The sequence below is a fragment of the Lepisosteus oculatus genome, chromosome 14, assembly GCF_040954835.1.
Source record: "Lepisosteus oculatus isolate fLepOcu1 chromosome 14, fLepOcu1.hap2, whole genome shotgun sequence".
NCBI lineage: Eukaryota > Metazoa > Chordata > Actinopteri > Semionotiformes > Lepisosteidae > Lepisosteus > Lepisosteus oculatus.
Window position 1 is genome coordinate 34,111,277 of NC_090709.1, and position 24,860 is coordinate 34,136,136.

General features: G+C 43.5%; 1 protein-coding gene and 2 non-coding genes across 3 annotated transcripts in view; all 3 read left to right on the plus strand.

Moving 5' to 3' along the window:
- Positions 1–24,860, plus strand: part of LOC138242559 (interferon-induced very large GTPase 1-like) — a 173,569-nt gene that overhangs the window by 57,074 nt on the left and 91,635 nt on the right. The gene's annotated exons all lie outside the window — the stretch shown is intronic.
- trnay-gua (transfer RNA tyrosine (anticodon GUA)) lies at positions 9,924–10,011 on the plus strand. The gene is given in 2 exon segments: positions 9,924–9,960; positions 9,976–10,011. It is a non-coding gene; the product is annotated as a tRNA-Tyr (tRNA).
- trnaa-ugc (transfer RNA alanine (anticodon UGC)) lies at positions 16,711–16,783 on the plus strand. The gene has a single exon. It is a non-coding gene; the product is annotated as a tRNA-Ala (tRNA).

Here is a 24,860-nt window from a genome sequence, read left to right on the forward strand (position 1 = left end):
TTAAACGGAGCCGTTGCAACCATCCAAGTGAATTCTCGTAAGCATGCCACTGATTAGTATTTCATGTTAGAAGATAACGACAAGCAATCTGGTATTTAGTGATAAAGAACAGTTCCACGTTCATCAGAACTCACGTGATTATTTTTGCCTGGAGCATCAACCATATGTGTTCATTTTTTCAACAACATCAACGGTAACGAGGATCTGAATCATTAAGAAATCATTGTAAAACCAACAGAAAGTACAAACTTCTATAACTACAGTCCTAGTTATATAACGATTGTAAGTATAAGGATAAACTACTGCAAGCCATTGGTCCACCTGAGCAAATAAGGTCATAATAATGTTGACACCCCAAAACATAGACACTATGTAACATGCTGTTCCTGGATGGATAGCCCCCTGCACATCAAACAGTCTGATGTAGTAACTGTGAATTCGGGGTTAGTATAGTTATCTGACCATTGACAAAGTACAACTATTTTTTACGGCTCAAGTTCAGTAAGTGAAAGTGTTCAAAAACTTTTTATCCAAACCTTTTATCCAAAACTGAGGGGGGTGGAACTGTTCAGTTGAGGGGGCGATTTTGACATGCCAGTAATATTTTCACAAAACGTCCAAGAGTTACGAAAACACTTACTTTATGTATAAAGTACATTGTGTACACACTGTAAGTTCACAACGCGAGAAATACTGCTCAATATGGGATCCTGTCCAGGAATATCAGGGCTGTAAGGGGGTCAGATCTATAGATGTAGTAAACACATTAGTGGAGACAGTGTGTCTGTTCTCTGTATGAGAGCCGGACAGGAAGAATAATCTGTGGTCTGGGAAGAAGAGACCCTCGTTGGAAGAGCGACGCTTCTCACAGGAGAGAATGAAAAAAAAATCTTTTTCAGGGACGCTGATTTTTCTCCTTGGGGGAATTAAAAGCACTTACGGGGAGTGACCTTGTGGTGCAACGGTAGTGCATCTGATACCACATCAGAAGGTTGTGTGTTCAAATCATGTCGAGATTGGCTGATGTATGTTCAGGTTCAGCTGGTGCCGAACCCGGAAATTATACCATGTAGTTTGGTTTTATCTGTACACCACATAGATAATCTAAATGAAATAACAGAGCAGTACAGAACACGCATTCAGGAAATTACACAGCAAGTCATTTTGAACACGACAAGAGAAAGGGCACACTACACATCCGTGAAACATCACGTCCGACTTTAGAGACAGTTACATCACAGAATGGAAGTTTCAGGCCCCTTTTTCATTACAGGTTCAAACTAACCTGAAAGTTACAGAGTTTTAGGTCACTTTTGTATTAAAAAGTGTCTGAAGCCTGTAAATATAATTTGCCCTTTTTTAAATTGTGGATGAAATCCAATCCCATGTACCAAGACCTTACAGTATATTCATGTTAATTAAAATGCTATTGGACATTAGCTGGTGCTTTTTGTAACGATTTGCTATTTCATGCTGGAAAGAAGGAAACCTGACCAACGTTTGCTTTCAGGTGCGGTTCATTCACATAATGGACATCTATTTCTGAGTAGCCTGATTTAAAAACACACGAACCCGGTAGAAGTCGAACCTACAATCTCATGATGCAAAATCAGACGCGTTATCCATTAAACCACTGGCCAATCATGTAACTGAATTGCACCATGGTAAGTTCAGCGCTGCAACTAGTAATACACCATCCCATCTAAAATTTCTAAGTGAGAAACGTGTTTTCTACATTTTTATCAGTTTTAAAATATCATCTCTTTAATACAGACAAAGGGTTTGTGTGTCACTTTGAAATTCTGATTGATTTAGAATTCAAAGAAAAAGATGTTTTCTTGAACAACGCAGTGAAATTATGACATCTTTCACTCTACTTCTCTCTTGTAGTAAAGCAGACCTTGCAGTGTGAGCATTTACTCCAGTAAATTAGGTCATGTATCATGTTAAATCACTTCTTCAAAACAAAACATTTCCTGGTGCAGGTTTTCTCCATGAAAAAAAATACATTTTTCCCTTACATGATTTCTCGTTTTTTTTTTCCATCAGAGTACAGAAAGAAGAAAAAAGGGAAAAGCAGTGTCGCAAAAAAACTCCATCGCCCTTGGGAGATGTCAAGCTCATCGGATATGAAAAGTGCCCAATAAAAGCAATTTCTCTTCATTTATCTTAGCTTCAGGGCTGCTATTGTGTGTAGAGGAGGCAACTTGCTCAGCCAGCAGACTCAGCGCTTACTGAATACAGGTATGTTTTGAGTGTCATGCTGATCGTCTTATAAATGCAAAAGAAACTTTTAAAGCTGATAAAGTAATTTGCATGTGGCTACAACATCCCTGGAAGAGAGATTTTATCAGTTGCACATAATCGATATTTTTTACTTTTTGTTCAGCACTGGAAATCTATTTTTTTAAGTTTTCTTAAGAAGATCTCATGAAGTATTGCCAGGACCTACCTTTAGCACTCAATAGCGATATTAATGGAGTAGAAATGTAAGATAAATTGATGATCTGAGCTAAAATAGTCCTTACGCGCCTCCTGTAACAGTGTTCGTATTCATAGCAAGTAATATTCTTTTTCAACCCCAAACATTGCTATTGCATTAAGCTTTGTGCGACCATTGGAGGTTTCGGTAGCTTCTGGAGAGCGCACTTTTCCAAACTGAAACCTATAAGAACATTATTCAAGGTACACCATGTCCCAGAATCGTTCATCGGGACTAGGATTAATATCAATGGAAAGTACTTCAAGATTTAACTGAAATATTAAAAGAGTAGGAAAGCATTTAAAATAGAAAAAATCAGTTCAGATGATATTTAATTTTTGAGAAATGGGCACATACTGTACATCAGCTCAGTGAGCAGTGCGAGGTGCTCTCCTGGAGATGATGATAAATTAGTTAAAATCATGTGATAGTTGAAAAAGCTTAATACTTAGTGAAACAGCCAGCACAAATGGTTGTGTTTGTGATTATGTCACTTCTCTACTATAGCAGCGTTGATAAAAGACCCTCTGAAAGCAGTAAAGCACTGCACAACTGAATTCGTTGCTATTTGGAGAAATCCACAAACTCGTGTTTTTCATGTGCTTTAAAAGACAGCCATACTCACCGACAAAATAACGACACTGCAGCTGATTTTTTCCGAAGCACAGTTGACCTTTCTGAGCCAAATGATGAAGCTCACCCAGTGAATACTATAGCAGAAGGTGGAGGAAAGTGCAACTTTGTAACTACTGCAACCACAGGGACAACTGCAAGAAGCAGAATCAACTTCCCATCGAATGGTGTTGTTGTCTGAGGTACGCAATGTGAACGTGTGCAGAGAATCCCACAATCTCTTCAAAACTTGGACAAAGTATTTCTGATGGAGTGCTGTGCGCAAAGATTGAATAAGCTTTGCTCCTGCCGATGATTCTGCGTGAAAAAGCACAGCATTCAAGTTTCACAGAAAAATGCACCATGCCTACAAAACCAATTTAAAAAACAATTGCGGCACACTACGATTCACACTGACTCAAAAGTGATCACGGCAGATGTTGTTCCCTGCATAATGCTGAAGGGACCAAAGAGCATTGCTGTTGGGAACACAAAATGAGGCTTTTTTATGCCTTGATGTTAAGCTGACAAAGACTATCTTGAAACACCTAGTTCAGTCTCTCGACAGACTGTCAAGCAAAGCTTTTACCCATTGAACTCGCAATAGAAGGAAGGTCTTAACCCACCAACACTTAGCAGCGGCAAGATTCAAACCTAACCCAGCGAAGAAAATGGAGCACAAACCCAGCACTTAGACCACCCAGCCACACTCCCAACACCTTACTCTTTTGGAGAACGTCGGGTGGGTTCAGCTCTTGTTGTGCGATGCTTGGAAATGACTGCACCTTCGTTTTCCGAGATGTTTCCTATCACTTCTTTGTCAGCTCTGAATATAGTGCTTCTTTGGAGCAGGCTTCAGACCTTTTATTTTATTTATAAAGGAGGGCGCATTCAGAAATGTGTAATTCCTGTTTTAGAAATACTTTGGGCGGTGTGTTTTATATAACGCACAAACAGTATTCTGATTGTATACTGTAGACCTGTGTAGCAATCATACTGGACGTGACTGGGATTCTGAAATGTTTCTTGAAAAGGTATTCAGGGCTGCTTGAATCTATAATAAAAAAGTGACCCGAAACTTCCTACCTTCCAATCACTGATGTAGCTCTCCCTAAACCTGTATGTGATGTTTTGCAGATGTGCAATGTGCCTTTACTCCTGTATTAAAACTGACCTCTGTTGTTGGGCGGAGTTGAAGGAGAACTAACTGCACAGAAAAAGTATGTAACAATAAAATGTTTCTACACTTCAAAATGTCCCTTTAAATCCCTGCTCACACACGTCGGTGTGGGGAGCGGGCAGGTAGAGAGCTTTTACAGATGCTCATGATGTTTCTCATGGGGTGTTACCTGCAGTAGCATCTCTCTCCACGCCTTTGGAAAGAAAAGAGTGGCTCCAGTGCAAGGTATGGTCAGAACAGCTGGTCTGATTGTCTTAGAAAACAAGAAATTAAAATCAACAGGGAAATTGAACAATACAGAAATCAGTGCAGTATACAATAGGAAGCAATCAAACAAAATGCTCAGCAAAAATCGTAGTTGAGTAAATTGGTGGAAAAAAAATATTTGTAAGCAAAGGAGAGCCCGCGCTGCGCGTGAAACACATCAATCGTTCAGCATTTCTGAAACATTTCATTGAATTGACAAAGAAGAGCCTTTAATGAACTATTCTTTACCCCTCTGTTCCTACTGTATTTAATACCACCATCTATTGTCTCCTCTAACTGTGTATTCTCATCCTGCTTATCTTGTGTATTTTTTAACTTTATTGGTTTCATTTTGTAAAGCGCTTTGGAAAGCCACCTTTAAAGGCACTATATAATGTAAAGATTATTATTATTATGATTAATAATAATGAACAGTGCATTTAACACTGAGCACATGCGGTCCTTCTTTGCAAAGGATTGCAAAGGTTGGGAATTAGCCTTTCACTCGTGTTGTTGAAGATCGTATCCTGGCTTTGTTGCAGGAAATGTCTGGATGCCATCACCGGATCAAGGAGAGGATCAGGGTTTTGGGAAGTCTTTTTGATGCCTGACACTGTGTGTTGTAACGGGTGTCATTCTGGACCTAATCAACAGAGAACACTGTTGAAATCGCTGAACTGCCTAGCGGACACTTTGTCGCCTTCTTCTGAACTGTATTTAATGCGATTCTCTGAAAACGTGGCACGTTATATCTGCTACCTTTATGGAGGGCACACTCATAAGAATCATAGATTCGATCACAAGCATCTAAAAATGAGCATGAGAAAATGACATCACGCTATAAGGCTGAATGGCACAAATTCTCCTGTTACTTCTGCAGCAAATGTGTGTTTTTTGCTTCTTAACACTGAGATAGTTGGAGATATTTGGCAGCAGTGGGATTCCAACTCACACCCCCAAAGAGACTAGAGCTTTAATCCAGCTCTAAATTAAAAACTGGGTGACTTGTAAGGGCTGGTAGGAGAGGAAAGGTATACATGCTTCTTTTTTGGACAAAGTCTTTATCTTTACTAAAAGAAGGAAAGAAATATTTGATTATTATTTTTTCACCAGTTGTTTTGATCAAATTATTGTAACGCAGTGCCATATTAAGGTATAATATGTACATGAACGTCATGTCTGAGTCGATGATGGCAGCTGAGTATCACTGGAGGACAGTTCATCATGAGTGGGTAAGCCTGCATAATGAGGGAGAAGAGATCGGCCTCTCTGATGCAGTGTCCAGTGACACTAACCTTCTGTCCTACTGTTCTCTACTTATGTAGAGGGTGAATGTTTATTTAGGTGAATGTTAGGTTTCATTCTTGTAAAATATTTCCGAGCACTTTTTTTGTTGCTGAAAATTAATCTTGTGCATTTGAATTAATTCCGATATTGTCACCTAATTCTATACATTGTTTCATCAGACTAGAACATTTAGAGGAGCTCAATTGCATTTATGAATTGCATAGTGATATTATTTCTTTCCGTTTAAATACTTCAGTCAAAAATGTAGAGAAGGTGCTCCTGTTTTCACCATTATAAGAACTGTGATGCACCAGTAATATTTACTCTCACAAAAGTATTGTAATTGTATTGTTCTGTTCTGTAACAATCTTGAGTGACACAAACCTTCTGTTTTACTGCACTACACTTCTCCAGAGGCCAGTTCAGCACACAAGGATCCTCAGTCAAACAAACACTGCAATCGCTTGATAAACACCATTTCTCATCCTTTCTCTTAGTGTCGGTGCTACTATTGTATGCAAAGGAGGCGACTTGACAATGAAATCTTAAAGAGAGTCTTCATGAAGGTGTGCGTCGGCAAGCTGGGCAATTGACTGGGCTTGTGAAGAAACCAATCTCATTCAACAACCATACAAATTGCACAGCTTAAGGCACATGAAGCGAAATCTGTGAGCTGATTGACACAAAACAATGTCACTTCACATTATTTGCAAAGTTGTTTTGCTTGTCTGACCACCTCTTCCTACTTCACAGTGAGCACATATATTTCAGTTTCTTTTCCCCATGTGGAGATGTATCCACTGCCAAAACTGCTGTCTGATTATTTAAATTATCTGTAAAACTGTTACATGACTTCATCTAATTGTAAATTTATAAGACGGTCTATGAGACATTTGTTAGAGTAGCTGAATCCCAGGGCTCGTATGGAATCACACACAGACGGGTCTTCTGTGTGATCTGAGTCCCACTGCCCAGAGCTACAGACTGGTCAAATGGTCACTATTGTAGACACGACCATCGGACCATCGGCTACAAATAATCAATATACTGATCATAGTGTCACTACTGGTGTTTATTACATAAATACTATATATAAATAATAAGATAATTCCACACTCATATGTGTTATAAAACATTTATAAACATTTTGGGAGGCTGACATACAGTAAAGAAAGTAATACTGAAGGGCTGGAAGTCCTGGAAAGCGTTAATAGAACCTTCTTGCTTTCAACCTGGAACAGAGCCCACAACTGCCAGATCAGTGACCCCTGAGCCCAGTTCACAGAGAGGAGAACCAGGAGGTCTTTTATGTCTCTAAGAGGGCTGGGAGGAAGGATAAAAGGGGGAAATGTGACATGAGTCCAGGCTGTTCTGTCTGATATTGTTCATGTAGCAGCACTGATTGTCTGAATATCTTCTAGTTCTGGATTGTGAGGATAGAGAGCAGTACGGAGTTGAGATCCTGTCTGAGTGTGAGTCTGAGCTGTGAATCTGACTGAGAAGAGAATAATGATTTTTTATTCTGCCTGAGAATTTTTCCTGAGAATTTTTCTTCTTTTCCAAGTGGTGTTACATCCCCTTCAGATACTCTACACAGACTGCCAGAGAGAAGAGGAGCGAGAGATGGACAGATAAGAGCACACACAGCAAGAGACACATACGTCTTGATTTACTTTGAAGCAAGTGTTCATTTCTTTTCTGGAACAATTTGTTTCTGAACTTCAAGAAATTCATACAACTTCTGAAAGATAAAATACAAATCTTGCTTCTCAGGACAGAAGAAATGCTTACAAAAAATGCCAGTGATTTTTTCTCCTTTTAACGAAAAGTGGAGAAAAACAACAGCAGTGCAACTCCGTCGGCTTGATTTAGCTTAATACAAGTATTCACTTCCTTTTCTGTAGATTACAGCCTGCGAAAGATGAAATGAACTTCTTGGTTACTCCTGGTCAGTGCAGAAGAAATACTGCCAGCTGGCAAGAAAATGACAGTATTTTATTTTCTTTTACTACAAACATGTGAGTTGTGAAAAGCAACGGGAATGTGTCCCTGTGCAGCTGTTAAACAAAGGGCTGGTGGGTCAAACGTACTCAGGGACGTGCTTCAGATTGTGATGATGTAAACAAAATCTCCGCTAAAAATCGAAGGGATTTCTTCGCAAACCCTCTTGAATGTGGCAGGAAATCTTCGTGTTTTACTCGTGTGCAACTACAACAAGTAAACAAATAAGTACCTAAGTCAATGTCCAAGAAAACCATCTTCACGTGTGGAATTTTTCTTTAACTGGCTGTTGGGAGAATTCATTTATACACCCGTTGTATCCTTAGCAAAAATATTTTAAAATTAGAACACAGATTTGTTGGAGAACTTGACAATCCTTGACAATCATTATTAAATGAGCATTATACAAATGTGCGTTGATATTTTTAATATGTACCTTAATTGTAATATATATACATAATTGCTTTGATATGGATGTTCATTTGAAGGAATTGAGGAAACTATGAAGGATCGCAGAACAACCAAAGATACATTTGGGCATCTGCTATTGGTAAAGATGAAAGAGTACCTTAAGTGTGAAGCTTTCATACACACGAGAGAAAAAAAACAGTTTTAATGCACTTCATTAAACTGATGGTATGCTTATCAATCGTGCATAAAGTGTACATAGCAGAGGATGGTTTCAATACATCAACCTCTGGGTTATGGGCCCAGCACGCTTCCGCTGCGCCACTCTGCTGACAGCTGTTATAATGTGATTCAACACAACTGCTCTATCTTTGCTTTCTAAAAGTGCGCCCGAGATGAAAAGTCTAAACGGTAAACGCAGACGTCACTTTGAGCACTTGGTCTTTTATAGCACAAATCATCACCCGCTGCTCTACATGGGCGTGTCTTCAATATCGTTGAGAACCAAACCTTCTGCTTTCCGAGGCAACTGATTCTTTCGTCGTTAATTCCCAAATCTTCAATGAGAATCAGTGAAACGAAAATCAAACACATGTACACACTCGCGTCCTAACCTGAAAGAAAAATCTACACCCACTTTATAATACTGAAAATGATTCAGGAAGTACAGCAAAGTTCTAAAACCAGCGAATGCATCTGCATACAGTACATAAAATGTCAATTTTTCAAAAGTAAAATCTTCAGCTTTGAAAGATTACCATCCATATATTTTCGTTTTTCTCTTTTTTTTACATAACACGCTTTCGAGAAACAAACTGTCTTTTAATTAAGGTTTCATTAGAAAATGTGTATCTTGGTTTGCCAAGTTAAAATCGGCACATCCCAGTGGGCAAAAGATGTAGAATATACGACTATTGAACGCATACCACACGAGTAACTGTGCTCCGTAACTGGTCTAGAATGAAATTGATTATATGTTTATTATACATAAATGGTTGTAGTTTATTATACGGATAAATTTAGAAGACTACTATACATATATAGTTAAAGGTCTATTATACATCAAAGAAAGATTTTTATAGGTGTAGAAACTAGTAAATAAAGCCAATGATTTATTTTAGAAATTTATTCTTAAAATATACAACTATTCACACCTGAAAAATATGTAGTTCAAATTATACATTATATACAATATTGTAATCAACAAATGTCTAACCATCATAAAAAACACAACTAGTAAACTTCAGTTACAAATTCTAGTAACATGGCAATATATATATATAGTAATGACAAACACAAACTAATTACATGAACACGCTAATATTTAACTCAAAACCACATTTCGAAACTTCTTTATTTCCACGAAAATATTATTAATGTAGCACAAACGCTACTTTCTAATAAAGACAGAAAGAAACTATTTGTTTTGTGTCTCATGGTGATCCTCCTCTCGATACTAATGAAATGTTTAATATGATCCCTCGAGAAAAAAAAGGAGTCAATTTCCGCCTGGAATGATTGATGGCCCATCAAACATTTTGTAATATCCCTGGAAGTTTATACAGTAGAATCCTGGTTCGTGGCTTAAATTCAAGGTAAACAAGACTAAGGAAACGAGTTGGAAACTTGATGTCGAAGTGGGATTTAAATCACCCGGAACATTTCACTACATTGGGCAGTATGTGCTAGGGAGCATTGCTTGACGTCCCTTCGATAGCTCAGTTGGTAGAGCGGAGGACTGTAGTGGAGTCAGTAGGGAATCCTTAGGTCGCTGGTTCGATTCCGGCTCGAAGGAAGGTGCTTTTTGTGTACTTTAATCAAAGAGTTAAAAAAGCGAATCTGTTTCATTCAGACATTTATCAAAAGTTCAATAAACGACGAAGTAGAGGTTCCTGTTCCGAATTCAGCCCACGTCTGATTGTCTTGTTTTGGCCAAGATCCGATCTTTGAATTAAGGGACTACTCTGTCTGCTTTGTAATTCAAAAATACATACAAATGTCAAGTTTTTTGTAGATATAAAGGTGTTCTCTGTTTTCAAAGGATAGGTACTTAATTGGCATAATGATTTGGTATTGATTTTGTATCGTTGTATTATGAAGTTTGTGCTTTCTGTGTTTTTATTGTATTGTGAACTTATTTTTTAAACAAATGCTTACAAAGGCAAACACGGCACACATCTGTTTATACCAGTGGTGAATTGTACATTTGTACAAGCTACTGTGCACTTCTGGGAGTATAACAGGTTCGATATAAAGTGGCAAAAATATAAAAGGGGAATATACCCCAGACTGCGTGTAAGCTCTCGTTGTGACTGTTGTTTTATTTTTAGATAAAAATGGCGTACTGTGCACGAAATGTTGCAGAAACACAATTTGATATTTTAATAATTATTATTTTAATAATTTGATCAAATTGAGGCCCCGGATCCAAATCTTCAGTTCTGATTTTTTTAAGTGATATCTTTCCTTCCTGTCGTGGAAGTCACACGATGTGAGCAATTGTTTTTTTTACGTTGCGATCCAAAGATCCTCAGGCGCACTGTAACCAAACCAGGATGGATTCTGCTCGGAGCCGGACTGAGCTCATTCTCACTCCCTGTGCTAAAAACAGAATTAGCTCTTCCCCGAACATCGTCTACAGCTGCTGGATGGTGCTCTGCGTCTTACTGCTCCGGCAATTACTTTGACGAAAGACAGATCACTTGTGCGCTTTTAACCTTCTCGCAGCTACAGCTATAGCCCTGAAAAAAGCATTAGCTTTATCAGTTTTTACATTAATCTATTTTGAATCAAAGTTTGATATTTTTTTATTTTTTATTGCATTTTACATTACAATAATAATAATTATTATTATTATTACGCACACTTATATAGCGCTGTTCTGGATACTCCACTCAATGCGCTTTACAGGTAATGGGGACTCCCCTCCACCACCACCATTCTCCTGAATGATCACAGAGAGTCAGGACCTCGGTTTTACGTCTCAGCCGAAGGACGGCACCTGTTTACAGTTTAGTGTCCCCTTCATTGTACTGGGGTATTAGGACCCGCATGGACCGCAGGGTGTGCGTCAAGCGACAGAAACCAGACGTGTGTCGGGCTCGGCTGCGAGCAGGACAATGACATCACAGGGACAAAGTAGAGGAAATCAAAAGGGTTCTATAAAAGACCTATGTAAGCTGTTGGTTTGCAGTCTGGACTCTAAATCCTCCGATCCGATTTTAAATCTCTCTAATACCTGAGCTGCGGCTTCTTCCGAGTATTTATTCGTATACTTATTATGTGTAAGTGTATAGATGAAACCTTTCATATATTGTTCAGTTTAAATCAAAATGCTTTACTAATACAAGAGAGAAGTATAGTATGAAGGATGTGACAAATCTATGATTTCTTGGAACAAAACGGTTTTTATTTGCATTCGAAATGAAGCGGAATTTTAGCGGGACACACAAACCCTTTGTCCTTTTTAGAGTTTTTAGAGTGAACAGACATAAATGTAGAAAACGTGTTTTTTAGCACTACAATAGCAGGGTCAGTGGCATAATGAATAACGCGTCAGGCCTCGCGTCAGAAAATTATAAGTTGGACTGCCGTCTGGCTTGTTGCGTTTATACCACTTACGTTGTTTTATATAAATGAACTCCACCTGAAAGCTATAGAAAACACTTTGGGTAAGTTGTCTGCAGCCTCATGCGAATTTCGACAACTTACCCAAAACACTGTACTGTCTGGAGATCAGCTCCAGCTCTGAACTCAATTGCAATGAAAAACCATGCGTAACAAAACTGGAGAACAGCTGAACTTGTGTTCAGTTCGGTGATGAGGGATCAGAACTGTCCTTGTTGTAATTAGCACGAACTGCACAGGCTCTGAATCAGACCATGTCAATTAGTCTGATCAATGTAGGACACGTTAATGTAGAATTATTAAAAGGTTTATTAGTTAGTTAGTTCAAGTTTACCCACCTGAACTAATGTAGAATTATTACTTGGTCTGTCTCTTGTTTGTATATAAATGAATGACTGACAACTTAATGTTAGTTTTTAATTTAGTTTTACGATGTAGGTCAGGCGTTGACATATGCACGAGTATATGAAATGTCTCACTCCTGATTCAACTCATGTTCTATAGGAGATTGGCGATTCCTCCTGTTTCTCATACAACCATATCAGAACAGAAGCCGTTTCACCCAACTCTGATTCAAGATCGACTTGCATCTTTATCCCTTTTTTGTTCGTGATCATTATTTTCTTTAGTTATGATCAATATTGAACTTTTTCTAAGTGAAATGACAATAATCAAACATGCAGGCAGATTTTTGAAAAGTATTCGGAATTGACAGGGTGCCCCTTTGGAACAATCGTCAGAAATTGTGAGAAAATGAAAGTTATGTAAGCTCTCACACAAAGCATTGAAGATTGGAATCTGAGTGTAAAAAAGTTACCCGTCTCCCAATGATAGGCAGGGATACACACCATGACTCGAATAGACTCAGCGAACTTTAACACCTATGATATTACGAGTGCTTTGCACGTGTCGAATTTCAAGAAGGAACTACTACAACAGTTGTGGACATAATTCAATACCACCGGCAAAGTCCAATGCCGGCAACATCTGAGAAAATAATGTTCACTCATGGAATTTGGTCTTTGAATGGCTGGCGGGAAAATTCATTTATACTCCTGTTGCACCCTCAGCTGAAACATGTTAAAATAACAACGCAGATTTGTTGCAGAACCTGACAAGAATTATTGGGTTAGCACTGTATGTATTCTTGTATATTTACTTTAATTTTAATATAAATGTAAACATGCATGCTGTATAAGCTATTGTAATTTTAAAATATGTTAGCTGAGGATGCGAAGGGGGCTATTATACCTTGTGAAACACACAAGGAACTGTAAAAAAGGCTGTTATTTGAATAAAATTGGCGATCACAAGAAAACCACAATTTATGTGGTATTATCATCAATATCCTTCAAAATCTACGTTCAAATGAAGGATTTGAAGAAACTATGAAAAAAGCAACAGTAATAGCAGAGGATTTTGATTTTTGCTCTTCAAGTCAGCAGATCACCGTAGAGTTGCACCCCTACAAACAGCACAAAGGATGAATCCCACCACCTTCATTATTGCTGTGTTTGTGCCAGTGAAAGTAGCGTTTGTGTTATTGAAAGCATCTCGGAAGATGAAGGTGCAGTCACTTCCACATGTCATGATATCATTAGATCTGACGACAAGAGCTGAAGCCCCCCCTAGTCCAAGCCAGCAATGTGAAGATGGGTATGGAGGAAGGTAGCGTGGCTGAGTGGTCTAAGGTACTGGATTTAGGCTCCAGTCTCTCTGGGGGCGTCGGTTTGAATCCCACTGCTGCCAAATATTAATGTTTTAAGACCTGCAATACAATCAGTAAAAGCGCTTTTTGTTAGGCTGCGGGAGGTGTTTAGAGATAGACTTTCTAAAAGACAGGCTTAACATCAAGGCAGAAAAAATATTTTGTTTTCTCAACAGAAATTCTCTTTGGCACGTTCAGCTTTATGTAGGGAACAACGTCTGCCGAGATCACTTTTGAGGCAGTGCACATGATAGTGTACCGGCAAGTACATTTAATATTGGCTGTGGTGGTGAGCTGCTTTTGTCTGTGAAACTTTTAATTCTTCACGCCGAATCGTTGGCAGGGGTAAAGCTTATTAAATCTTTGAACATAGCGCTCCATCAGAAATACTTTGTTCGTGATCAAAAGAGATCAGAGGATTAACTTCATGGATTCACATACCATACCTTACAGGAAAGATTTAAAAGGGGAATTGATTGTGCTTCCTGATGTTGTTCCTGTCGTTTCTTTGGATACAGAGGTGAATGTTCTGCTAGAGTATCCACTGGGTGAGCTTTATCAATCAGCTCGGAGAGGTCATCAGTGCTCTGTCTCTGGAAAATAATCAGCACTGTCGTTTTTCCCTGTGCTGTCTTTTAAAACATATAAGATCACGAGTTTACAGATTTCTCCAAATAACAACTATACATTTTAACCCAGCGGTTAGCATTCCTTCAATCCAATAGTTTTACTCCGGGTAAAAAGCAGCGAAATATATAGAGAGATTATATTCAAATATTTCAACGTTCTTATTGGATTACCTGTATGGAGATATCGCTCAGAATTCCTAATATGATTTTGAGTTCAGTTTTGCTTTACTACTTTCAGAGTCTTTTATTGACCTTGCTGAAGCAGAGAAGTGACATAATCACAAATGCGACTTACCTGTGCTACTGTTTTTGGTTAATAATGATTATTGCAAGGAAAAAAAAACAGCTCCTTGCATTAAGAGCAAGAGCAACCAACACGCTCGCTTGTTGAGTAGGGTTTTTTTTCCGTGGTGCTCTTCCTCAGATGTAAAGTTATTTGGCGAGCAAGGACCTCTGAGAAGGAGCCTGAATCCATCAAGAACTCAGAAATTCTAATATCGCACTACTGTCTTGTGTACAGAGATCTGCTTCTTCCTTTTTGAGTGTTTTGGTGTTTAAGAGCACGCTTCCTACCTCGAATGTTAGTTTCAGGAGATGTGCTACCGGATAAATGATTATCTTGAAAAGGTTTGGGGATGCACTGGCCGGGATTAAAACCCGGCTCAATTATTTGGAAGTCACCTGTACTACCAACATACTTCTAAGAAGCACCCGCACATTTTCGCAATCCTCTCTCTCACCTACAAAGTTATGAAGACACAGACAACCAATGAAAACTAATTTGATTCACCCAAGGCTTCACTCTTCTGTTGTGATGTTGTTTTAATTAGTGTTAGCTGTGATGAGGTATTGTTTCTGTCTCTTAAAGTTTAAGACTCTGCTCCTTTCTTCCTGGTATAGAAAAAAACATGTTCCATCTTTGTTTACAAACACCACTGTAAATTATTTGTCCATCTCTAAAGCCTGTGTGTATTGACAAGGCAATTCAAAAGCACATATTAAATAAGAACACGATCCTTCTTGTTACCATTCCCGTGGTTGGAGCGTTGTTTCGCCCTTTAACGTTCTTCTACAATATTTACAGACGGCTTTATCACTGGAGTTGTGTGCATCGGTCCATGAACATCAACTGTACTGCTGTTTTTCTATGCGTAATTTAATCGCAAGCACTTAAAAGATGCAAAAAGATTTCAAGGAAAACATAATTGAAAGACAGTCGAGTAAGGAGGTAGAAAAACGTTCTCCCCCGTTGAAGAATCAACCACCGTCGCCCATGTGACTGGATATAAAAATAAATTATTCATTTCAATTATTCATGAAGGGTGGATTGTGGTCAGTGAACATATGCACATCTTTAAGTCAGTTCCACCATCTGTGCTATAGGGGATGTAGTTCAGTGGTAGAGTGCGTGCTTTTCATGTATGAAGTTCCGAGTTCAATCCCTGGCGTCACCAGATGTCTTACATTATTGTGCTCACATCGCAATCTTCTGTTGAGTGAGAACTCTTTGCTCGTGTTCATAGAGAGACAGGTTTACACATTTAAACTCAGTCACACACGAAGTGCTACAGTGTTGCTCTGCTGTTTTAAATGTACCTCCAAAGCATTTTGTTCTGTTAACTACCAAATGATTTGAACTAATTTTACATCATATTCAGGAAATCCAGAGAAGGTCATCAGACTTTTAGTGGCTGTTGAAGAAAACACCTGTTGAATCTCACCAGGGATTTCTTGAGAGATCATTCAGCAAGCGAGTTAACAGGGGTTAACGTAGAGAGTGGCGGAGGTGGGATGTCAGGGCTTGACGTCACTGCTTTATTCAAAGGGTGGAGGGGTGGGTGTCAGGGCTATATGACAGTGCTTTCCGCAGAGAGTGGTGGGTGTGGGATGTCAGGGCCATATGACACTGCTTTACACAGAGAATGGAGGAGGTGGGATGTCAGGGCCATATGACACTGCTTTATACAGAGAGTGGCGGGGGTGGGATGTCAGGGCCTGAAGATACTGCTTTACGCAGAGAGTGGCGGAGGTGGGATGTCAGGGCCTGACAACACAGCTTAACGCAGAGAGTGGAGGGGTGGGCGTCAGGGCCATACGACACTTCTTTATGCAGAGAGTGGTGGGGGTGGGATGTCATGGTTATACGACAGTGCTTTCCATTGAGAGTGGTGGGGGTGGGATGTTATGGCCATAAGACACTGCTTTATGCAGAGAGTTGAGGGATTGATGTCAGGGCCATACGACAGTGCTCCACTCAGGCCTCTGCTTGAATTTGTACTCCTCCTCTCTCCCTACCTCTACCTCTATGATATTTGCACTTTCTGGAGAGGCGATTTTCTCCACTTCAGTAGCCCGATTGCGTGGAGAGGGCTGTAGAATGTGGCACCGCCTTTCCTGCTCCGTCCATGACAGGCGTGCTGGTCTCTGGAGAGAGAGCACGGTCCATCAGCGCACTCCAATAAAGGCACTGGAAGCAGCTGAAACGCATTGGCGAAGCTCAGCACTGGGCCGCTGGGCACCTCTTACCACTGTTTCCGTAGTGTAGTGGTTATCATGTTCGCCTTGCATGCGAAAGGCCCTCGGTTCGAAACCGGGCGGAAACAGACTGGCTTCTTTTGTCGCATACAAATGGGTTGTACAACTTTAAACTAGCAAATGGAAGAGGGCTGAAGTAAGAGACAAGATGTAAATAGGGTTAACTTAAGTCAGTTCTGCCTGAAAATTAGACTTCTAAGCAACAGGGGTTTATGGCAGGAAAGGGGGTTAACTGATAAGGATTCCAGATGCGAGGGGGCATAATCTTAAACTGACCATTTGGCCAGGGTCTCTTAACTGGCCAAATACCACGACCCCCCCCCCCCCCCTTACCATAACACCGAATGACGTCTGAAGCAGCAAGGAAGGACTATATAACCTAAAAGTTTGTACCGGCACATCGAACAATACTTCGGTTTTGTTGTTTCTTGTGGGAAACAAGACTTCGGCTTTATTGTTCCTTGTGTCCGTCATGGCAGTGAACAGGTCCTGGTTACAGGATCTCTAAAAAAGGAAATAAAGACTGAAATCAGATCCGACCCACCATGCTGCCACGGTGACGGTGCACTGCCCAGTGAAAGTGGCAGCCTGTCCCTGGACTGTGGGAAACTGGAGCACCTGGAGGAAACCCCCACAGACCAGGGAGAGAACATGCAAACTCCACACAGACAGCACCCACACCCCAGGTCCAGCACTGTGAAGCATGCCCGACGATGCGGAAGGGCTTTTACAAATGAGTGTGTAACTCACACTGGTGCCCAGGATGGCCTGCTACCGGAACACAACCTAATTTTCTTAATGCAGTTTGTTCGAAGCGGTTTGCAGGAGCTGGAGGTGAGGACTGAGCTGGGGTCCAGTGTGCGAGAGTGACTACTGATGTCGTGTGTGTGTGTGTGTGTGTGTGTGTGTGTGTGTGTGTGTGTGTCTGGATCATTGTGAGCGCCGTCAGGTTTGTGTATTTGTTTAAACAAGAGGACGTGTCTGTGCGGGTCTGACTCTGTGTGAGGGTGCAGCTCTAACTGTTCGCGCGCGGGCGTGTCTATCTCTCTACAATGCATGAGGGGCTAAATCTGCCTCTGAGAAACTGACTTTTCAGAAGAAAAATCTATGAAAAGGCACGGCCTGGCCCTCTTCTCTTGCTCCCGACGTATAACACACTGGGGGATGAAGCTGGTGTCTTCAGCTGTAACCCTAGCTATTTATGCAAACAGCTCTTTTATGAAAAGCAGCTCTAGGCCTAGACAAGAGGAACAGATAAAACAAATCTTAGATTTATGGCTTATTCAAAGCAGACTGAGCGCTGCTATACTGTATGTAGGAGCCAGAGATGAAGAATGAGCTATTTAAGGAAACCAGGAGTGTGAGAGAGGGAGTGTGTGTTTTTCCTCCCAATAGAGAAGGCTTGTGGTTCTTTCTGCTTTTCTGCACAGGCTACCAACGTAAGTACGTGTTGGGTTCTTGGTTTGAATGCTCGAGTTGTCAGGCTGGCGTTTTTTGTTCCTATTGGAGCCCATAATTGTGAACAAGGCGCTTGAGGACGTCTCTGTGCAGGTGTGCGTTTGTAATGACGTGTGTGCGCATCTCTGTAGCGGATGTTTCAGTAAAAAAACGCATTTAAAACATTCAACCTTTTCATGTTCCTAATATTCTTTCATTCTTCACAATAATAACTAAGGTTGCTGCTGGAAGAGGTGTTAGTGGGGCCAGCAGGGGGAACTCTCACCCTGTGGCCCATGTGGGTCCTAATGCCCCAGTATAGTGACGGGGACACTGGAAAAACTGTAAACAGGTGCCGTCCTTCAGATGAGATGTAAAACCGAGGTCCTGACTCTCTGTGGTCATTAAAAATCCCGGGGTGTTTCTCGAAAAGAGTAGGGGTTTTACCCCAGTGTCCTGGCCAAATTTCCCATTGACCCTTACCAATCATGGCCTCCTAATAACCCCCATTTATGAATTGGCTTCATTACTCTGCTCTCCTCCCCACTCATAGCTGGTGTGTGGGGAGCGTTCTGGTGCACTATGGCTGCCGTCCCATCATCCAGGTGGATGCTGCACATTTGTGGTGGTGGAGGGGAGTCCCCATGTCCTGCAAAGCGCTTTGAGTGGAGTGTCCAGAAAAGCACTATATAAGTGTAAGCAATTATTATTCATTATAATGTAATAAGTCCATTATTTCTCACCCCTCCATTGCAAGGCATACACAACACAAACACCAGGAACAATTATCTCAGAAGTGAATTGCAAATGTATTGAGTTGTGATGCAACTGTAACTTGAACCTAACATGACTGTGGCGTGCATTTTTGAAATTGCATTTTCACAGCTGAAATACAAAATGAAGCTGATCGCAGTCCAAACTCAAGGTATTGTTGTAAAACTAAATATTCAACATGTTTCTACCTGTCCCTTTTCAGCTCACTCAGAAGTCCACAGCCTGCAGCCTGGTGCCTCTCTGTCTCCCCCCTCCACACTGCTGGTCCAGTGGAGGTGCTGTTTGATCCTGCACGATCTGTCCGGAATCGTATAGTCTTACTGAGCAGCGCAGGGCTCCCTGGCCCCAGTTACGAACAGTGAGTGTCAGTGCAGAACAGCTCTCTGACACTCCGCTCCCTCACTCCAGCTGATCAGGGCAACTACACAGTGAGGGACCTTAATGGAAGCAGTATCAGCACTGTGATCGTCACTGTGGGTGGTGAGCAGGTCTACAGTAGGATCACTAGAGGGCTCTATATTCTTGACAGAGTGTGTTCTTATATCATCCTCTGTCCTGATTGTCTTTCAGCTCACAGAGACAATGTCACCCTGCAGCCTGAAGCCTCTCTGTCTGTCCCTCTGTTCACTGGAGAGCCAGTGGAGGTGCTGTTTGATCCTGCAGGAGGTGGAAACTGGACCTCAGTGTGTTCTGTCCAGAACAGCACAGCCAGTTGTGTCCCCCAGTACAGTTTTTTTTATTTTTGATGATTAGCCATATGTTGATTACAATATTGTACATAATGTATAATTTGAACTCGATATTTTTCAGGAGTGAATGATTGTATATTTTCAGAATAAATTTCGAAACCAAATTATTGTCCCTCGATCTCTGTCTCTCTCTCGTCCTGCTGTCTGTCTGTCCCTGCCTCTCTGTCTCTCTCTCTTTCAGCCCCGTCTGTCAGTCTGTCTGTCCTTCTCTCTCCTTCCTCTCTCTCTCTCCTTCCGCTCTCTCTCTCGGTTTGTTTGTCCCTCAATCTCAATCTTTCTCTTTGCCTGCTGTCTTTCTGTGCCTTCATCTTTGTGTCTCTCTCTCCTTCCTTTCTGTCTGTCTCTCTGTCTGTCCTGCGTTGTCCCAGCTGGGCCTGTCTCCCCGGCTCTCTGCCTTCAGCTCTGTTCGCCGATGTCCCACCAGCCCGTCTCTCTCTCAGCCTGTCTCTTGACTTGCAGGAGGAAGAGGAGGTGGAGACAGCTCCTCCGGCAGGAGAGAGGAAGAAGGTCAGTGCTGGTCCCACCCTGCCTCCTGTCCTGTCTGTGGTGGAGTTTCGCCATCTTGTCTGTCTTGTCAGCCCTGTCTGTCACTGTCTCTCTCCTCCTCCTCTCTGTGCTGTGGTGTCCAGTCAGTGTGTCTCTCTCCTCCTCCTCTCTGTCCTGTGGTGTCTATGCAGTGTGTCTCTCTCCTCCTCCTCTTCTCTGTCCTATGGTGTACAGTGGGTCAGTATTAGTGGGCTACACCCAGGCTCACTCACTGCGAGTGTGATCTCAGCAGAGTCTCTGTACTCTTGGGACACTTGACTCACCTGTCTCTCTCTTTCTCTCCCTGTGCTGTCCCTCTCCTGCCCCCTCTCTCCCTACTCGGACTCCAGCTGGAGGAGGTCCAATCACCACCTCCTGTGAGACAGAAGAAAAAGAAAGTGGGTAATGCTCTGATTCTCTCTTTACTCCTGTCCAGTGTCCAGTCAGTGTGTATGTATGAATCCCTCTCTCTCTCAGTGCAGTGTTCATGTACTGGAGTGTCCAGTCAGTGTGTGTGTATGAACCCCTCTCTCTCTCAGTGCAGTGTTCATGTCCTGGAGTGTCCAGTCCGACTCTTAACGTGACTCTCCTGTCTCTGCTTCAGAAGTGCTGGTGCGTCTTTTTAAAGTCCCTGAGCTGCATGTCGGTGGAGACAGATGATAAGGACGAGCCGATGGAGGCGGCGGAGACCGTGTGTCAGGAGAGGAAGAGCGAGGGAGAGGAGGAGCAGGCTGCCGGGAAGGACAAGAAGAAGAAGAGGAGGTGCAGGTGAGCAGACAGGGGGACGCCGCCCGGTCGTGTCTGTGATTCAAGAAGGAGTCTCCTCTTGCTGTTTGATGTCATGGTGATGTCCGTGTCTGTGTCCCTCACACCTGCAATAACAATATTCTTTCCAGGTTCCTTTCCTGGTTCTGTGCCAGCTAAGATCGGAGTCGCCTTCCCCACCAAGGACTGGACTGGACTGGACTGGACTGGAGCTGAGGGACACCAGACTGGACTGGACTGGAGCCAAGGGACCCCAGACTGTGCTGGACCGAAGCTGAGGGACCCCAGACTGCACTGGACCGGAGCTGAGAGACACCAGACTGGACTGGACTGGAGCTGAGGGACCCCAGACTGTGCTGGACCGAAGCTGAGGGACCCCAGTCTGTGCTGGACCAAAGCTGAGGGACCCCAGTCTGTGCTGGGCCAAAGCTGAGGGACCCCAGTCTGTGCTGGACCGAAGCTGAGGGACTCCAGACTGTGCTGGACCAAAGCTGAGGGGCCCCAGACTGGACTGGACTGGAGCTGAGGGGCCCCAGGCTGTGCTGGACCGAAGCTGAGGGACCCCAGTCTGGACCGAAGCTGAGAGACCCCAGTCTGTGCTGGACCGAAGCTGAGGGACCCCAGTCTGGACTGCACTGGAGCTGAGGGACCCCAGTCTGGACCGAAGCTGAGGGACCCCAGTCTGTGCTGGGCCGAAGCTGAGGGACACCAGTCTGGACCGAAGCTGAGGGACCCCAGTCTGTGCTGGACCGAAGCTGAGGGACCCCAGACTGTGCTGGACCGAAGCTGAGGGACCCCAGACTGGGCTGCACTGGAGCTGAGGGACACCAGACTGGACTGGACTGCACTGGAGCTGAGGGGCCCCATACTGGACTGGACCAGAGCTGAGGGGCCCCAGACTGGACTGGACCGGAGCTGAGGGACCCCAGATCCCAGTCTGGACTGAAGCTGAGGGACCCCAGTCTGGACTGAAGCTGAGGGACCCCAGACCCCAGTCTGGACTGAAGCTGAGGGACCCCAGACTGGACTGTGGAAAACTTTCACATTATCTCCACCTGAGTCCTCAGATCGTCTGCATGACCTTGTATTATTAAGTATTATTTTAAGGTCCTGTGATGATCGTAAGATGGGGGGGGGGGTGTCCCTTGACATTAATCTGTATTGTAATTTTTGTTCTTTTGTTAAGCATCATTGAAATGTTTTTTAAAAAAAGCTTTTGTTTTTTTCCCTCCCCCCCCCGAAACGAACGAACAGAGTCTGTCTTTCTCTTTCATCCCGGAGAGTTTGTGGTTGATGGATTGAGGCCGAGAGCCCTCGTTGTCGGCGTGCCACCAGTTAGCGGGGCTAAAGCAGGGGGGGCATCGTGTCCAATACTCCTTGAAACGAGACAGATTTCAAGCCACCTCCGTCTGAAGAGAAGGAAGTTGACCACGAACTCCAGGGTGTCCTAGGAAGCTCTTTAGCCATCGTTTGCCCAGCAGCCATCTCACCCTGCAGCTCCCAGCTAGCAGCCCCCTCCCCACTGGAGCCCAGCAGGTAGAAGCCTGGTCAGTACCTGGAGGGGAGACTCCTGGGAAAAACTGAGGTTGCTGCTGGGAGAGGTGTTAGTAGGGCCAGCAGGGGGCGCTCACCCTGCAGTCTGTGTGGGTCCTGATGCCCCAGTATAGTGACGGGGACACTGGACTGTAAACAAGCGCTGTCCTTCGGATGAGACGTCAAACCGAGGTCCTGACTCTCTGTGCTCATTAACAATCCCGGGGTGTTTCTGGAGAGGAGTAGGGGTGTTACCCCAGTGTCCTGGCCTGATTCCCCCCCTGGTCTTGACCCATCATGGCCTCCTTATCACCCCCCTCTCTGAACTGGCTCCATCCCTCTGCTCTCCTCCCCACTGAGAGCTGCTGTGTGCTGAGCGGACTGGAGCATCATCCAGGTAGGGGCTGCACACTGTGGGGGCTGGAGGGGATCACCCTGACCTGGGAAGAGCTCTGAGGGGAGGGTCCAGACTTATTAATTATTATTATTATTCGTGCTGCACTGCGCTTCAGTCCTGGCAGTGAGAGGGGGACTCTGTGATCAGTACAGATACTTATGACTGTATAATAATACACGATAGAAATGGAAAACAGGGTAGCGCTGTTATCTCTTCGAAACGTTTTGAACTGCCAGAAGAAGTTTTCACAACCCGGACTCGTGAAGGTACAGGTCTTCTCCCTTTGTCCGGAGTAAGGTGAGAGGTCACCCCCTCGGGGCGCAGTATCCCCGATGCACCCCCCCCACCACCCAAAACGACACACACTTCTGTGACGACTGGGAGACCCCGGTTTGACCAGCCCCTGCGGTGGAGGAAACGACCCGCTGGAGAGAACACGCAGACTCCACACAGAAGGGTCACCTCGGCATTTATTCCAACAGCAAAACAACACCAGAGAGAAACGGTCTCCGAAAGAGAAGCGCACACCGGGAAAAACACGACAGGGTCATTACAAATGGGAATAGGAGTTATTTTTTTATTTTCCGGACGTCAGTTGTATCGTGTCCTGGTGATTTCTCCCGTTTCGAACGGAGTTTAATGTCGCGTTTCTACTTTATTAGAGAGAGGCACTGAACTTTGGGGAACGTGACATCCACCCAGTATTACTAGTAGGTTGATAAATATAAATGTTCTTTTTCCCCCCGTATGATACCTCGCGAAATATAACGATGGCCAACTCCTTAAGTCAAAATTTAAACCCTTCTCACGCTACAAGACAGTCCGTCAACATCACCGCGGCCCAAAGCGCGACCTTCGGTATGACGTTGGCGGAAAAGGGGGTAGGGTAAGTACGTCACAGCCGGGGGAAGCCCCTATCACGTGAGAGGGGTGCGGCGGGCGACGAGCCCCCGGGGGCGAAGAGAAGTTGATTTGCGTGGGGTGTGGAAACACTACACGACCGGGCAAGCGAGCCATTTTTTTTTGTTTTGTTTTTTCCAGAACATCAGAACAACCGCAGAGATGACCATCGATCCACCTCCAGACGTTTCCTTTTTTGTCCTCTTTGGCCTCCAAAATAAAAAAAAAACTGGGATCCATCGCCAAATTAAAACGTCAACCACTTTTCGGGCTTTCGTGCTGTCCATGATGAAACCGTCATGGTTGTGTAAGCATACGTTACGTCACAGACCGGCGGCGCTCGGACGTGAGGAGTGTCGTTACGTTTTTGAAATGGCACGTCAGACAAGATCTCTGACAAGATCTCCGAAAAACCCAAACCTGTAAGATTCAATTTCAATTCAGTTTTTTTAAATAGCGCCTTTCACAACAAGAATGCCCCAAGGCCCCGAACAAAGGAGTTGTTCCACACCCCCACCACCCTCTGTGTACAGTAGAGCCCCCTGTACTGACTGGAGGAGCTCACCCAGCTGTGTCTGGAGAGAAGCCGGGGTATCGGCTTCAACCACAGGGCTGGGCGGCTTGTTCCCCACCCCCATCCCCTTCTGTGTACAGAAGAGCCTCCTGTCCTGACTCCAGTAGGAAATGTCACCTGGAGGCAACACACCGGCTTCTTTTAACAGATCACCTCGGGAATCGGGAACAACGGAGCTGTGTGCGGCCGTCTGTACGGAGGGGTTCAGCGCGGGGGGGCTCCGGGCTCGGGTCTGGACCCGGGGGGGGGGGGGGGGTGCTGTCTGTGTGGAGTCTGCATGTTCTCCCTGTGTTCTTCGGGTCCAAAGACAGGCTTTTGGGCTAATTGGCTTCTGGGAAAACTGGCCCTGGTGTGTGTGTGTCCTATGATGGAGTGCTGTCCTGTCCAGGGTGTGTGAGTGAATGTGTGTTTGTCATGTGATGGACTGGTTCCTGTCCAGGGTGTGTGAGTGTGTGTGTCTGAGTGTCCTGTGAGGGACTGGTGTCCTATCC